Here is a 12,452-nt window from a genome sequence, read left to right on the forward strand (position 1 = left end):
GAGAGCGGCGGTGCAGGGCAGGTGGCGGAGTGGTGGGGGAAGGGGACTACGGTAGTAAACTTTATAATAATAATAATAATAAGCTTTATTTATATAGCACTTATCAAACAAAGTACAAAGTGCTTCACAACAAATCACACATAAAATACAAAATTAAATAACCACGTGGGTAAAAGATACAGGGGGATAAAATACAGAATGTAAGAACAAGGATCACAATAAAGTATAACAAATATGTTCAGTTGGAGGTAAGGAAGATAAGACAAGCAAACAAAGTGATAAGACTGGTAGGGCAGGAATAGTAAAACAAGTGGCAGCTCAGATAAAATCTGGATATGCTTTCTGGTAAAAGTTTTGTTCTTAGTCTGGCTGCAGGAACAGACAGGTGGCCCTTGCCAGAAGATCTTAGGCCAGGAGAGGGCTCATACAGAGTTAAAATATCTATACTTATAAACTTTACTCATTATCATTGAGGGCAACATTACCCTGCACGATTGCTCTAAAAGTTGCTCTGTGTATAATCAGAAATATTGTCGAATCAGGCTCCGCCCATCGCAGCAGCATCGAATCTTCAACTATTGGGGGTCAGCCTTAAATTACACGCTTTCAACGGTAACAACATAAACAAACGATACTGCACATGTGCATTACTCTGGCCCAAACTTAACTTCCGGCAGACTTCCGCAAGCAATTCATAACAAGTAAATCACCTTAGCTGCCAGTCGAAGAAAAGAATCGTTACTTGGCCAAACTGAAATGTGATAAGGTCACACTAGCAGACCCCTTGAACAAAAATTTGAGACAACAATGTTTTTCTACCGACCAGTCTGATTTACCACAGGGTTTCCCACAGAATGACAGCGTAACTGTGGAGATCTCCGACATTGACGTTGGACGGATTTGTGCAGCGGTGTTCATGATACAAACCATTCAATACGCAGACTGGTCCACTGTCAATGTGTTTGCGGGAGAGAGAGGAGCGAATATGCGCTGCCGGCAGCTCTGCAATCAAATACAAGTTTTCCCATCTTAAATAGTAAAAAAAACAAAAATATACGGGAATCAATATGTGGCGGTCAGCGCTGATAATGTGGTGGGCCGCCACAAATAAATGAATGTATGGGAAACACTGTACTGGATATCACTCACCATATTAGCCAGTAAACACAAAGCCAGTAATAAACAAACAGAACGGAAGTTGACTTTGGGCCAGGTGCGTCACCTTGGCAACGCATCCGATGAAAGCGTCTATATTTGAATATTCATGATATTTACATGTAGTGGTGCATGTTAAATTAAAAAGGCAAAACAGTAAAGTTGTTGGGGTACTGATTTTAAAACAAAAATAATGCAGTATTTATGTAAACATCGCATATAAAATGCAGTGACTTTTAACTGACGACTAGTGACTGGGTTCACGGGAGAACAGAGTAACTTGTGTAGTATATTATATCTGCACACACTGGATTGGCAAAACAAATGATCTAGAAGCAAAGTCTAAATAAATAATACCATATACAAAAGTACTGTGAACTCACTGTTAGCTGGTATCTGAAATGTGTTTCAATTCTCCTGCCAGTTGCTCCTGAAGGCTGCTGCATCGGTGAGTGTGAATGATCATCTTCTTTCTGATGAGCAGTTGGCACCCATGGTAGCCTCACCAACCAGCGTATGAATGTATGTCGGTGCAGTCTACCCAGTTTTGTTGTATTTGCTCTTTTACAACCTGGCAGCAATCAATAAATCAAATACTGTGACACAAAAATGAAAGAAAAAAAATCCTGTATCTGTGGCTGTGGCAGGACTGTAATAAGCACCACCGATCATTTAAGTCGGTCCAAATGAAATGATTGGTTGGCCTATCTGCCTGTCTACCTACCTGCCCATACACTGTTAGAAAAACTTCTGCAGGTAGCAAACTAATTCAAGTAACTAAAAAGCAGGTGATTAGAGACTTTAGCCTATACTAGAGTCGGACCAATAAATCTGTGTGCCAGTATTTTTGACCGATATGAGCTAATCGCAGATAAATCTGTGTAGCCTATCTGTGTTTATAATAACAGATAAATGACAATAAACAAACAGTTGCACAGTTTGTCCACCAGAGGGCACTCTGCAACTCCCCAGTTGGCAACAAAGTGTTTTGACTGCCACAAAACACAGCAATCGGCTTTTCTTTTTGTTCAAAGTACTATTTGTAACAAAAAAGCTTTCATTTTAATCTGCATTATGTCATGTTATCTTGGTGAGGTCTTGTAACTACACATAACAAATGTTAGGAATAATCTTTGTTTATGTGATGTGTTTATAAAAAGAAGAAAAACAAGAATAACACACAACAAGTTTTTACCACAGCACGACCTTGTGCACAGATGACTGTAAAGCAAGTACAGTAACAAAATGTTATGTGCTGTTGTGGCTGTTTTCAGCCACTAAGGGGTATTTTTGAGTCTTAATTTGGCCATAACTTTTTCTGTGTTTCAGCAAATGGAATGATTTTTGGTGACAAATCTTATTTTGACACATATTTTGGGAAAATGCTTTGAAAAATTTCAAAAACTCAACAGTACACTGTGGGCAAATTCACTACCCTTTCGTTATGTTCGTGGCTGAAAACAGCCACTACTTTAAACTGCTGTAAAAATGTAGGGTAGGTAGGTATTTTTTATTTTTAATTGTAATTTTAACAGTAAAAATTAAAATTTTTACTGTTGATAACCAGGTGGCACCATTAACCCTTTATAGGCCTGTGCAAAAATAAAGCTTAGTTTCTGGCTTTTACATGGAGTTATATGGAATATAATAGCATATTAAAGTGTGTGTGTGTGTGTGTGTGTGTGTGTGTGTGTGTGAGTGTTAGTGTGAGAGAGAGTGTGAGAACTCATGCACCTCAGCTCTCAGAACTACATAGAGTAAACAAAAACAAAGTAAGTCAGTCAGGCAAAGCTGTTTCAGAGAAGGCTTTTCCTAGAAGAGCTGGGAAATTCTCTGGTCTCTGCAGCAATATTGAGGAGAGAGCACCTCCCTCGCGCACCAGTTGCTGCTGCACTGGTGAGAGAGATTCAGTCTCCTGCAGCTGTCCCTCCAGACACAAATCCCCAGACACCAGCAGACACCAGCAGACACCAGCAGCTCAGAAGGGAAGAGGGGAACATGCAAGTGCTGCACAGGACAAAAAAAAAGAACAGTCAGCACTTGCATCCGTTGTGGTGGACACACTTGCAAAGAGCACCAAGTGATATGCTGCAAGTCCAGCTGGAAAGACTGAAAATACACACACACACAGAGTTTGTGGTTTGTTCAATTGTTTAGTTCTTCATCCATCCTCAACTGTTGAACCATTGTTCAGTTTATTTGAAGTTGTTGTTGCATTTTGGTTCATAATAAAGTGTTCATATATCTGATGCAGATGCTTAGTGTTTTTTGTTTTGTTTTGTTTTTTGCACAGGCCTATAAAGGGTTAATGGAGCCACCTGGTTATCAACAGTAAAAATTACAATTTTTACCTCTTCCCAACAGGGAAAACCACCAACATTCAAAAATGCATGATTATCTGGTGTCATGGCTTTGCAATAAAAAAATGTGGTTATAATGGAAGTCAATGGGGCAAAAACAGCCATGAACAGTAAATGAGGGAGAAAAAGTTAAAATCTGACATCTGAATCTGCACAAAAACTAACAATGCATCAAAAACAATGTTGTTTCTAATCTTTGACATGTCCAAGACTGTGATAAGGTAAAAACAAATCCAGTCCATAATTACATTTTATATTGAAAATAAGTCATTTTGTGTTGTTTTTTTCCCAAATCAGTGACATCATTTATAAATCTGGCAATTAAAGAGTTAAAATCCTGATTTTTTTTTTTTTTTTTTAAACATTTAGTAGTTTTGATCAGGACTGAAGTTGATTAATAGATTTATGCAAAAGAATTTAAAAAAAATATTTATCTGATACATTTTTACAGCAGTTTAAAGTAGTGGCTGTTTTCAGCCACGAACATAACGAAAGGGTAGTGAATTTGAACAATACACGAGTGTTAATACTTTTAGAATACAGGGGGGGGGGGGGTTTCTAAAGAGGCCTACATTTCCAGCAGACGGTGATGTGGCTGCACTGCGGGAGGCTTTAAGTGTCACACAAATTTTAACATACCACTGACTTACTTGAAATTATAGTTGAACATACTTTATATACATAAGTCAAAAATCGTTAAACAATATTAAACCATTCTTAATTTCAGCTACAGGTTAGTCATTGCCTTACATACTGTACTCCATTTAAATAAATGCAAATTTGTTCAGTTTGTGGATAATATATAAAAAGAAAATACTTCATATACTGTATATGTAAGATTCAAATGTACACTTAGTTAACAATTGTACTGACTACAACCTCTTTGACCTCATTTATTTGTCACGTCACTAGACCCTAAAATATTTGTGCATATGTAGTGACAGTAACAGTGTGTTAACCTTAACTAACTGTGTATTTGTTTGTTAGACATGCACACTGACACATCTGGACAAACAAAAACACTGATACTATCAGGTGTTAGCTGACGAAACTCACAAATCTGGAAGTGCGTGTGGGCGCGTCTCTGAACGCATTCTTTTGTAAAGTTGACATGCTGACATTGGTATTGGTGTGGGTATTGCATGTTAGTATGTACGAACATGCATGTTGTTATAATTGGGCGTGTTTTTGGTGGTGTATGACCTGACACAGTGACCTAGAAAGATTCCTTTCAATGCGGTGCATAAATAGAGGCTATCACAATGAACTGAACTGCACCCGCAAGCTTGTCAAACAGCATGACACTCCTCAAATGCCTGACAAATTACTGTCATCAACGACATACACATGCTTCGGCGTACGGCCCACAACTTTACTGTTTTTGGCCGCAGCAGGCACCTGTTTTCAGAACCCACTTGTACACTAGCTGCTCAGCATCAAACGGCAGACAGACACTATTTGCTGATGAACATAGCGGAGCATTTATCAGCCAAAGAGCCAATAATTTACTTAAGGAGCTCGTGGAGACCAAAAACAGACATAAAAAGAGAGTGAATATTGGACTTACATTCATCAGGTGGACACTAACATAGGTGTCATTTACACTGGGGATGCTGGGGACATGTCCCAACCACATTTTGAAATGTCTGATTTTGTCCCCATCACTTTTTGAAAGCATTTGTTAAAAAAAGTTAACTAACAAATGATAGGTTTATTTGCACTATACAAAAACATACAATGCAATTTGAATATAGAAGAAACAAATGTGCATTGTCCAGTATTATATTTTTAGATTTATGAACTGTCACCTGCCAGTTGAATTTTTTTGTTTCCCTTTATATAAATAAAGACATTTCCAATATAAATTGGAACAGAAAATGTCTCCAGAATGCAGGAAATTAAGTGTTTAATACTCCAATTTTCTGTGGTAATTGTGTTAAAAATGTGTCGCACGCCTAATCTGAGCCTCTGATGCCCCCACCACTTTTCAACACATATGAATGATATTGTTTACCACATCAACTAAAGATGAAATATGTCAATATGCTGCCCTCAAGGGGCCAAAAAAATCAATGTTAATGTCAATGTTATTTCAAGTTAAACTGTACAGCTGTAATATACTAATTCACAGAACTTCATGTACCTTTCCTCATGCATTTCAGTAACATTGTTACTTGTCATTACAGAGACTAGAGAAAACAGGTTCAGTCTTGGCATGTGTCGCTCAAGTGCCTGAAATGTAAATGTAGCTGCAGGCCATACTGTTATCAGTTTAAACAACATAGAAGCAACTGTGTGGAATGTAATGAGAACAAAAGCCCCAAAAAACGACATCTTCTACATGAGTCGCTGCAACAAAAGCTGATTAAAACATGCCTATGGGGGAAGGTAGTAGCACTTTAGAGTGTTTCTTTTTTCTGTCTGTTTGCACTTATTTTTCCACTACATTTCAGAAGAAAATTTTGTATTATTTGCTCAACTAGATTTGATTTGGCAATCATAGGTTCTCGTAACTTTGCCGATCAAGATTTTACATAAAAAAAAAGGTGAGCTTATTGAAATAAAAACAATTTTTTATTATTTTTTATTGCACCTCAGGACCTCACAGATCTACTCCATCGCTACACTCAGTCACGGTCCCTGCGGTCCTCTGACAAGGACCTGTTTGCTGTCCCTAATTCCAGGCTCCGGACATTTGGTGACAGAGTTTTCTGTATCAGTGCACCATCACTCTGGAACAAGCTTCCTCTTGCCATCCGCTCTGCATCCTCTATAATAACCTTTAAAACCCAGCTTAAAACACACCTCTTCACTGAGGCCTGTGGGCTTTAATCTCCCCTGGCCTCATCCCCCCCCCCCCCCCCCCCCCCCTTTTTTGTTTTGTTTTGTTTTGTTTGTTAAGCTTCCTTGGGTTTGTGAAAGGCATTATATAAATCAAAGTTATTATTATTATTTTATTATATATGACAATTATTGAAATGCTGCATTTGTGTTAATTAGTAATGAAAACCCAATAATATACTGGGGGGGAAAAATTGTAACTCATGATACATTTTGGAGATACAAGGTGTTTCTTTAAACAAAGCCCAGCATCCTGTTTGGGTACACTCTGTTTGAGAGTGTGCTTATCTTTCTCTGAAAGTAGCGCATCATCAGCTAAAAGGAATGACAGACATGACAGGCCTACACGTGGATAAGATAATCAAACAAATGCACACAAGCACATAAAACCATGAGTGCAGAGCGAGTTGAAAGGGAACGTAACCCTGTCAAGTTCTTATTGATGAAGAAGGTCTGAAGGAAATCTGGAGATCCCTCCTGGGTCCACATTATTGATCCCTTTACTGTCCCTATGGAGTCTACAGTGTATCCCATACAAGGTCAACTGGACGTTGACCTCTAATGTTCACCTTGGTCACGTTGTAATTAGCATGTCACGTGGAATACATTCTAAAGGGGAGACAGTCAGCCTGTCTGAAATTAAATAAAGCTAATTTTGACCTTGGGTTGAATAGATGGACCACAGAATTCAGCCTTATCAAGACAGCTGTGTCAGTCTAGCCAACCAAACAGACAGAGAGGAGCGACAGAGTTTAACTTGTTGCTTTGGAGCATCACAGGCTGCATGTGACCTTTGACATACTTTAGCTTTACAAATGATTCTAACATGACCTGGGGATGCACATGCGATATTACCCTAAAGGAAGCAACATTCCTGGACATACTGACTTGGACTTGTGCCTCTCTGTTTGTGGCCGCACACTAACAGGTCAAATGGACCAACATTATTGCTGTCCTGTGAAAATCATGTATCTCCAAATTTGTTAAAAATGATGCTGTTTCCTTCACTTAATGTTTGAAAATCATGGGGACATCTGAAAACATTTTTTTCCGTAACTCATGAAAAGCTGACGAAGATACAAGGTGTTTTTTACCAAAGCCCAGCATCGTGTTTGGGTACACTCTGTCTGAGAGTCTGCTTATCTTTCTCTGAAAGTAGCGCATCATTAACTAAAAGGAATGACAGACATGAAAAATGTAAAATGCCACTGGTCCAAAAAGGCACACATGTGGATAAAGTAATTAATCAAATGCACACAAGCATATAAAACCACAGACTTTGAGTGCAGAGTTGAAAGGGACCCGAACTCTGTGAAGGAAGTGCTTATGAGATGGACGTGCTTATTACAATGTGACTTAGGTGAGCATAAGACATCCATGAGATGGTTATTCATATTTAGGCCAGTGAATGGGATACTTTGTAGACTCCATAGGTCCATCAATCCATCCATCGTCAACTGCTTATCCTGCATACAGGGTCGCAGGGGGGTGGAGCCAATCCCAGCTGACATCGGGCAAATGCGGGTGTTTATCTATTCAACCCAACGTCAAGACTAGCTTTATTTTGTTTCAGACATGCTGACTGCCTCCCTTTTAGAACGTATTACACGTGACGTGCTAATTACAACGTGACGTACAGTAGGTTGTCATTGGAAGTCAACATTCAAGAAGACGGTTACGCACATTTAGGCCGGTAGAGAATCACATTGTATGGGACGCATTGCAGACTCCATAGGGAGGGATAGAAAAGGGATTAATATTGTGGACCAAAAAGGGATCTTTAGAGTTGGTTTCAGCTCTACACTGTGTTCCCACTTAGTACTGCTGTTGCCATTTTCCTCGAGCAAGTTTCATTAAATATTGCTGTGTGAGACATCTTAAGATTCCTGAAACCTTCTTCATCAATAAAGTGCAATTTCTACCTCTGCGTCAAATCAACGGCGTAGCCCCCTATCCCACGCCATCACCTACACCATCGCCTGACGTGCACCTCCTCAAAAATGTAACTACACGTCGAGGCGACGCAGACCATAAGAACTGTGATTGGTCGGCTGGGTAGCCTCGCAATGCTTCCGAGACGACAGGAAGGGCCCCGTGCTTTGAAGTAAATTTTACTAGCGGCCAAACCAGCAGCTGTAACACGGAGAATCAATATATCTGACCGTCACAACCCGAGCAAAATGACTCGTTTCACTATCAGAATTTGATCCATTCGGTCAATAACATTTGAAAAGGCTACACCAGCCGCACGTTTAAAATTTTTTACCCACATTCACGTTAACCGAGGGCTAAAGCAGAAGTTAGCCTGCTCGGCCAGCAAAAGTCAACACAGTGGATGCTGTAGCGCTACTTCCCACTAGCATTTGGTGGTGTAATTGCAGAACGACGGAGACATCGATGCACAAGTATAAATGCCTCACCAATGCACAAGTATAAATGCCTGGCTACGCAGGAGTATAAGTATATGAGTATAAGAGTTGACCGGCTCACAAGAACTTTCTTCACAGAGTGAGAGTCCCTTTTAACTCTGCACTCACAGTCTCTTTGTTTTATGTGCTTGTGTGCATTTATTTGATCATTTTTTCCACGTGTGTGCCAGTTTTTGGACCAGTGGCATCTCACATTTTTCGTGTCTGTCATTCCTTTTAGCTAATGATGCGCCTCTTCAGAGAAAGATAAGCAGACTCTCAGAACGAGTGAACCCAAACAGGATGCTGGGCTTTGTTAATAAAAAAACATATTGTGTCTTCAAAATGTCAACTTTTCATGAGTTGAATGAAAGGGTCAATCACTACTGGCCTACTGTGTTACAATCTTTTTGGTTGTTGAACTCAAATGTTCACCTTGGTCACGTTGTAATTAGCACGTGACGTGTAATACCTTCTAAAGGGGAGACAGTCGGCCTGTTTGAAATTAAATAAAGCCAATCTTGACCTTGGGTTGAATAGATGGACCACAGAATTCAGCCTTATCAAGACAGGCAGATGAAGAAGAGTGAGAGTTCAACTTGTTGCTTTGGAGTGTCACAGGCTGTGTGTGACCTTTGGCTTACTTTAGCTCTGCAAATGACTCTAACATGGCCAAACACGTGTGACATTACCCTGAAAGAAGGAACATTCCTTCTTTATGAGGTACTTGTTCTTGAATGTTTCCTTTGATGTTGGTTCAAACTAATTGACAACTACATTTCAGAGTGAAATGTTGTAGTAGTATCATGATTACAGGTTGATCACACGTCTGTAAATCATACTAGGAGGAAACGAGCTGAGAGAATGTGAATTTTCTATGCAATTTCACATTTTGGGGAATAATGTGGATGTACTGACTTGGACTTGATTGACTTTGTCAACAAGTGCGTGTATGGTCAAACAGACCAACATCGTTCTGTCCAGTAAAAATCACACATCTTCAGATCAGTGTAAATTTAAAATATCCTATACAGCCTGAGAAAATGATGCTACTTCCTCCGCTTAATAAACCATTTAAATATTGTGGGGACATCTGAAAAATGTTTTTCATAACTCATTGTAAGCTGACATTTTGAAGATACAAGGTGTTTTTTAACAAAGCTCAGCAACCTGTTTAGGTACGCTGTCTGAGAGTCCATTTATCTTTCTCTGAAAGTAGCGCATCAATAGCTAAAGGAATGACAGACATGACAAATGTGTTGATGAAGAAGTTTCAAGAAACTGCGGATGTCTTACACAACAATATTTATTGAAGCTCGACCACGGCAACAGCCATGCAAAGTGAGAACACAATGTAATACCTAAACATCCTCTGGAAATCCCTACTTGGTCCCTATGGAGTCATTCACTGCTGACCTCAATTTGTGTAACCATCTTATTGGATGTTGACCTTTAATGCTCACCTAAGTCACATTGTAATTAGCACATCACATGTAATACATTCTAAAGTAGGAACAGTTTGAAACAAAATAAATAATCTTGACCTGGGGTTGAATAGATGGAGCACATAATTCAACCTTATTCAATCTATTCAACCAAACAGACGGAGAGGAGCGAAAAACTTTAACTTGTTGCTTTGGAGCGTCACAGGCTGTGTGTGACCTTTGGCATACTTTAGCTTTACAAATGATTCTAACACAACCTGGGGATACACGTGTGATAATACTTTTAAGGTAGGAACATTACTGGATGTACTGACTTGGACTTGGTTGAATTTGTCAACAATTGCCTGAATATTAGGGGTCACACAGTAACAGGTCAAAAGGACCAACATTATTGCTGTCAAGTGAAAATCACGTATCTCCAAATTTGTTATGCTACTAATTATGACTAACTTACTAATTAATTATGCTACTTCTTAAACTTAATATTTGAAGATTGTGGGGAAATTTATTTATCGTAACTCATGAAAAGTTGAAGATCTTAAACACACAAGGTGTTTTTTTAAGAAAGCCCAGCACCCTGTTTGGGGACACTCTGTTTGAGAGTCTGCTTATCTCTTAAAGTAGCGCATCATCAGCCGAAAGGAATGAGAGACGTGAACATTTTGAGATGCCACTGGTTCAAACAGGTGCACACATGAATAAAGTAAAAAAAAAAACAAATGTACTCAAGCACATAAAACCACAGACTGTGAGTTGACAAGGTGCCAAATAACACAATGCCACATGCTGGTGGCAGAAAGCACCATTCCCACGGCTCCATATCGATCGTGAAGAGTCGATAACGTTTATTGACTGAGCCTGTGTCACGTAGAACTGCATACTGTAAACAGACCATGATGATGTTAATGTCGTTAAATTGCCTGTTGTGGTATCATAACAGTTCTTAAGACATAAATTATGAGCCTCGGGGGGAGCAGACAACGGACATTACGCAATCAATTTAATTAAAAAAACAAGCAGAAAACATGCATTCTCCATATTAGGTCATATCAGGTGTTAAAATGTTATGTCAGGCCATCGTAATTCATTGTTATTCTTTATAGCTGCCAATAGAGACCGATTAAGAGACAACATATTAATTCTTTAAAGTACTTTTTTAGTCAGGTTTCAGGATACATCACAATACAGAAACAGCACTGCTTAAGGTACTAAATGATTTATTGCTGTTTAGTAATTCTGGAAATTGTGCTATTTTACTCTTGCTTGACCTCAGCATGGCTTTTGACACCGTTGATCATGACATCCTCCTGGATTGCCTTCAGCAAGGGGTTGGTATCTAGGGTGTCGCGCTACAGTGGTTTCACTCTTATTTGAAAGATTTCTGTTAACATTGGTAACATTTCCTCTACTTCAGAAGCAATTAAGTGCAGAGTACCTCAAGGTTCAGTCCTGGGGCCAATCTTATTTTCTTTGTATATCCTTCACTTGGGCTTCATTCTCCGTGAACGTAATATATTATACCACTGCTATGCTGATGATACACAGCTGTACTTACCTCTGAAGCCAGGTGATTCAAAGTCCTTACAGTCTATTTACAACTGTCTAAATTATATTAACCGTTGGATGGCAATCAACTTTCTCCAACTAAATGAAAACAAGACAGAAGTAATATTATTTGGTTCCCCAAACTCAATTGAGGAATTATCACAAAATCTGGGCCCCCTGTCCATTAATGTACAACCCTTTGCTAGGAACTTACGGGTTATCTTTGATTCAGCATTAAAATTAGACAAACATATAAACTCTGTTGTTAAAGGTTCATTTAAGGACCATAGCAAAACTTAAATCCATTCTCTCTGTAAAGGACCTAGAAACTGTCTTGCATGCTCTTATATCATCTCGAATTGATTACTGCAATTCCTCTGGCATCTGTCACTCATCTTTATCAAGCTTGCAGCTTGTTCAAAATGCAGCTGCTAGATTGTTAAGTGGTACAAGGAAGAGGGACCATATATCCCCAATATTGGCTGCTCTTCACTGGTTACAGTCAAATATAGATATATCGATTTTAAGGTGCTGTTAATTGTTTTTAAGGCGTTACATGGACTGGCCCAATCTTATATTTCAGAACTCAGATCTCAGAACAAAGGGTGCCCGTGCCTTTTCAGTGGTGGCCCCAGCACTGTGGAATAATTTACCCCTGATTATTAGATCACCCCCCACTATCCACACTTTTAAGTCTC

This window comes from Micropterus salmoides, unplaced genomic scaffold (assembly GCF_014851395.1).
Source record: "Micropterus salmoides isolate LMB-PRFRI ecotype aquatic unplaced genomic scaffold, ASM1485139v1 Ms_hic_scaffold_2, whole genome shotgun sequence".
In the NCBI taxonomy this organism is placed as follows: Eukaryota; Metazoa; Chordata; class Actinopteri; order Centrarchiformes; family Centrarchidae; genus Micropterus; species Micropterus salmoides.